The following is a 6,015-nucleotide window of genomic DNA, read 5'->3' as shown; positions in this document are numbered from 1 at the left end:
GAGCGAGCTCTGGGGCTGGAGCCGACACTGGAGCGAGCTCTGGGGCTAGAGCAGACACTGGAGCGAGCCTAGGGACTAGCACCAACCTCCTTAGATTCCCCTCTAAGTTCGAGGTGAAAGGCATGGTTGGCGGACTTGGCCGGCGGGCTGGAGAGTGCCGCGGCCGGCGGGCTTGACTGAGGAACCGCCGGCGGGCTAGACTTCGGAGTGGCCGGCGGGCTGGAGTGAGCGGCGACATCCATGCCGCGGGGGGAAAAACCAGGAAAACAAAAGACTTTTCAAAAACGAAAAACAAACACGGGGAGAAGGGGTGCCGCTTACTGTCTTGGTCCGGTATTCTGTCACGCTACGGCTACTGTGGTGGAACGAGGAGACACTGGAGTAACTCAAAACACAGTCTTTAATCTTCAACTTCGGGTAACACAGGGCAGGCAGACACACACGTAGCACTAGGACGAATATTCAATACCGGACAACCAACTCAGAAAAGGAAACGCTTTAAATAAACGACATGACGAGGGGATGACAAGAAAAACCTGAGATCAATAAACTTAATGGGAACAGGAAACATGAAGGACCAAATAAGGGCATAATGACACAAGAGGGAAAACAAGGAACACATGGGAAGGGAAACAACAAAACTTGAACACAAGTCTGACAGTGAATCACAACATTACAAATTTTTTATTGAAGGGAAAAAAAGGTTTTGAAAAGTATTTGAAAATCGAACAAGAAGACAAAAGTACAAGACTGTGAACTTAACAGCTTTAACGTGGGAAAGAACTACAATGAAGCACTGCGAATGGCAAACGAATGACAATTAAATGAAAAACAGTGGAGAAATATAAAACTATACATGCAGTGAAACCGAGTAGCCTGCGTTCACACCGCCGCCGGCGAAAGAGTCAAAGTGGCCAGAGGTCATTCATTTTCAATGTGAGCCGGCAGCGAGCTCCGGCGAGCAGCGGCGCGGCTTGGATGATGTGGGCGTCGAGGAGAGTTGAAGTCAGGTCAACTTTATTGAAATGAGCTATGACGTGGTTCGGCGGCAACCAATCGGAATGTAGAAGTACTCCGCTTGAGAGGATTCCAGAGAACACAGTCCTGTAAACTTTGGTTTTGACCACATTAGTTCCCAAGGAAAATGGAAGAGAGGTTGATCATTGCTATGGCGGGTTTCCCAATAATTTACGGTGTGTCCCTCTTTGCGTCTAGGGACATAAAAAAAAATTTAATAAAAATATGCATGGACCAAGGTGTCTGTGAATAGGCAGCATTTCCGTGCTAGAATGCTTGTTCTTTCTCAGGGAACAAGGGTTACAGTCGTTACCCGAGACGTTTTGCTTGTACAGAGCTTTCACCGTGATACGGCTGTCTTCCATATTAACCGAGTGATCAAAAGCAAAGCAAAGTTTTTCAGGCAACGCAATCCGAGAGAATACAAAAGCATTTTTCTTTACATCTCATAATTTTACCATCTCTACGTCTCCTTAAGGGCTCCATGCAAAGAGGAGAACCAAAGTACAGTAGGCAAATATTGTGAGCTGAGTGACATTATCAAGTACGTTCTTTTTTGCAGAATGACCAGACCAGAGTTGAACTTGACAAGTCCAAACTACCAAGGATGCAAATCCGAACTTGCCTTACTTATTGAGAAACACCTATAGAGAAGGTGGAAAATTATCACCAAAAAAGAAACTGAAATCATTTCACTTTGGAGCAAAAACCCTGATCAAAATTTTAAGATTGATAAAAATGTATGTTATGACACCTTTAAAGGGCTAAAAAGCTCGAGCACCCTCACTTGACAGAGATGGATTGGAAAGTGGATATGTATGTCTTTTTATGGTTGTGAGGGTGGGGCTATATGTACAGTAGGAGACTAAGGAGGTGGGTTTAGTGAGAATCCCTGAACTGATCCTTCTTGCTACAGGCTGTGTAGAATGATTCAGTCTTTATTTTACTTTAACTTTATTTAACTAGATTGACGTTTTTCCATGTGAATATGATGCAGCATTTAAGGTCACACGGATTCCAGTGGTAGGTAGGTGAGTATATATATATTTTTTTATAGTATACAGTTTTACTATTCCGTGTCTAGTTTGGTTTCTTCGACACGTAGTATTTTATTTTTGTGTATATTCAATTGTCACTAATAATGCTATTGCTAATACCATTTTTGGCCCAGTGTTTGTTTCATATGTTTGTCTGGTAAATCTCACACTTCTGGAGTTGTTAAAAAATAGTTACACTTTCCTCAAATGACTCTCACGTTTAACAAAAAAAGTCTAAGTGGAGCTGGCTGTTTGCTTCATAGTTTAAAAAAAATGGTACTAGTTGGTACAAGTTTATACTTGTTATGAGCCTTCAAGTAGCCAGCATTAATTCAAAAGTCCAACATTCAAGTATGCATGTTAGTCCAGCATGCAGGTTAACAAATATTTTGAAAATATTTAAAACATTTTGGTTGTTTTTATTTTACATTTTTTAATGCATAGGTCTTTCTTTGAAAACGTCCACCCATTTGCACAGTCTGTTCTTTTTAAATATGTGTTAAAAGCATTGTTATTAAGTTATAGCGGCATCACATCATGATTTTATAAGTGGAAAATACAGTCCTGTTTATATTCTCTAACAAAGAGGCTCATCAATATTTCAGCTGCTCTGTTTTTTTCACATCTTTGTTTGTCCACCTTGCATAATGTGTCAAGTGATTGTCAATATTTGCCTTGTCATAACATGGGCGCCTACCTGCTTTTATATTTTATGCTTTCCTTTTCAGCAATGTATTTTTGTATTTCTACAACAGTACTCTGCTGAATAGCCTAGCATGGCTGGTCACCAGCATATATTTTGTTTTGGATTGTCACATGTGTTTCTGTGTAGATTCCCTATGTTTGTCTTTGGACTTTTGTTGAAGTTGTTCCTATTGGTTCCTTGTTCTCTTCCTGTATTTAGTTCCTGCACACCTTGTTGCTTTGCTTTGAGGAGTATTCCAGAAAGCAAGGTTAACTTATTATCACACATACCCTGAAATCTCGGTTGATTAATTGTGTGCAATCTCTCAGGCCCACTGAAGTCTCGTCAATAGGTCACACATGCGCTGATAATTCTGAAGTAAACTAACCAGGAAACATAACCTGCTCCGGACATTACCCGGGTATGTCACATAAGCTGTGTCCGAAACCGCTCCCTATCCACTATATAGTGCACTATATCGGGTGTCAGCCATTTTGTAGTGCTGTCTGAATTCTGAGTGAAAGAGTTCATTCCCTACATTCGTTCACTACGTTTTACCCACAATCCTCTCTGATTTCAAGTGTACAACCGATGTACACTCGCTGAAGCAATATTTCCCATAATCCAATGCGGAGAGGACTGACGAGCTGGAAGAGGGAGCGGGAGCGAGTTTGAATGAGAGATGCCATTTTCATCTTTATTATTTCTGCTTTAACGGTTATTTCATGCACTATTAAAATAACATTTTAGGCATTAACTCAGGTTTATGTTTTACTAATTTACTGAGGTGGCAGTGTTAACTTACAAGAGATGATAGAGATGTAATGATAATTTGGTGGATGATTAAAAAATATATTCATTAATCACCTGTACATATTCATCTTAATGCAAAAATAACGGTCGCCTGAGGGCACATCTTATCTGAGCGCAAAACGCTGCTCTGGAGAGTTTCAAGACTAAAAATAATAAATACATACAATTTATGTGTTATATGTTTATGTGTAATATGTTCACTTTATTTTGTTCACTCCTTTCTGATATAGTGCACTCAAATGCCATACACGATATAGGAATTAGTGAATGAGTGAACGAGTGAGTGATTTCGGACACAGCTATAGCCTCCTTTCTGGAATACCCCTTTGTTCCTAGGTTACCCTGGTTTGTTGTCATGACAGTTTATTAGCTCCACCCCCTTCCTTGTTTGTTCCCTTGGTTACTTATTGGCCCTTTGTTCTCCTGTGTATATACAGCCCAAGTGTCTCACTTGTTCTTTGTCAGTTGTTGAGAGTGATGGTTGCCAGTCTGCTTGTGTTTTTTTCTCTTTTCTCAGGGCTTCTTGTTCTTTAGGTGCGTCCCAATGCGCGTACTCATGCACGGTTGCATGCTGTTATGTAGTGTGTGATTAGTGCATTCACACTGAAACCCCAACCCCCCCCCCAAAAAAAACAAACAAAAACAATAAGTGCACTTTAAATTCCCAAATGATGCACTTAAATAACAGAAAAAATGAAGAGCAGAGTGTTGGACACTTCATGCAATCAACTGTTGCAGATTTAATTATGTCATAGAGGGGGAGGGGCTATCAGACTCTGATTATGAATGACAAAATAACCTTATATAATTAATTAATTAAATTTTTGAGTACATAGTGTATAAGTACATAGAATGAGGCGCCAAACTTCATTTATCAATACATACATAAAACACATGCATATACACCTATAAATTACTCACATATACATGTATACTATTGGATGTTCAAAAAATATATATGAAATACACGTGCACACTAATATGAAATCCATACCAATACATATTTTGTTAGTAATGAATGCATATACACTTGTGAATAACTTGCGCATACATATAAACTTGACGCATGCATACACCTATAGACACTCGCTTATACGTATAAACTCGATCCATATACACCTACAACAACACACGCACATACATATAAACTCGCTGCATGCAGACACCCCTATACTCGCAAAATGTCATATTCCATTTTTAGGCCAATATTCTAAAATCCATTATTTAGAGTAGATTATGTGTCTGGCAGAATAGAAAAATATAACTTTAAGTAAATATTAAACAAAGGCAATAAAATGATAAATTAAAAAACGATTAGTTTTTTCGTTTTCTGTTTTTTTAATTGAAAACGGATTTGGAATGGACGGAAGATACCCTGATTGTGTACCTTCGTATAATTCGTTTTCTCATTTTTGTCTTCAAAATGGAAAAATGAATAAATCAGTATTTTATCGCATATTTAAACCTTCTCCTGGGTATAATAAACGAATTTCATATGTTTTTCTCATATTTTTAATTTTGTTTTCATCACACAATAAAACCAAAACGAAAAATCAAGCTTTTTGATTCATAATGCGCGTTTTAGTGTGTTCAGAGAGCATTGGGGGGCGCTGGAAGCAATATTTTTGAAAGAGGGGCGCTGAGCTGAGGTGTTCTTGGGGGGCGTTTGGTTAGATGAGTTTACACCAAAGATGTATGAGCTGAAACTTGCAAAGGAAAATGTTCTGCAATGTCCTAATGCCGTCTCTCTCGACACTGGATTCCTCAAAGCAAACTTTCCATATCTATTTTTCCAGTTACTAGACTGTCGGTAGCGCAAGCGCGTGGAGTGCGTCAGAAATAGAACGCGGCATCCGTTTATTGTTAGTGCGCTTTCAGTGATACAGTCACTGATTATAATGGGTTCTGTGTGCTTTGACGCAACGTGTCGCGTCGTTCGCGTCCAATGTAGTATTACCTGCCAATTTACACCAGTGCTGCTAGACTAGACGGTGTATCATTTCCATAGCAACGCCTCTTTACTTAAGTGTTCGCTCAGCTTTGTAGCGCAGCTGCCGATCTTCCCTTGAAAACAATAGCATTCAGACTAGAGCCCTGCATTTCAGCCCTAGCCCGACAGGGCCTGATTTATTTACGCCCCTGAAAAAAATAGTAAGGAGATATTTTTATTATTTATTAATAATAGTGTTCTCTGTTCTGCTGAGGTGGAGAGTCTCGCAGTACAGTTGGACACATCTTTAATACGGATTACATAATGATACAGTTTTGTTTCGATTTTAATTGTTTCGTTTTAAAGTAGACATTTCAAGCTTTCTATTGATATATTTCTTATATGTCTGTGAGGCAAGTAGCCTATATGCTGGGTTTAGTTTCATTTTTGTGACGCGCTCAAGGAGATCGAGACGGTAGAAAGCACATCCTGTTTGTTTTCTTTATTTTACAAAAGCACAATGTTTTGTTGTT

Source organism: Sinocyclocheilus rhinocerous, unplaced genomic scaffold, assembly GCF_001515625.1.
Source record: "Sinocyclocheilus rhinocerous isolate Xijiao unplaced genomic scaffold, SAMN03320098_v1.1 scaffold5529, whole genome shotgun sequence".
NCBI lineage: Eukaryota > Metazoa > Chordata > Actinopteri > Cypriniformes > Cyprinidae > Sinocyclocheilus > Sinocyclocheilus rhinocerous.
The sequence above is the reverse complement of the archived record's forward strand: the minus strand, read 5'-3'. Positions refer to the sequence as shown.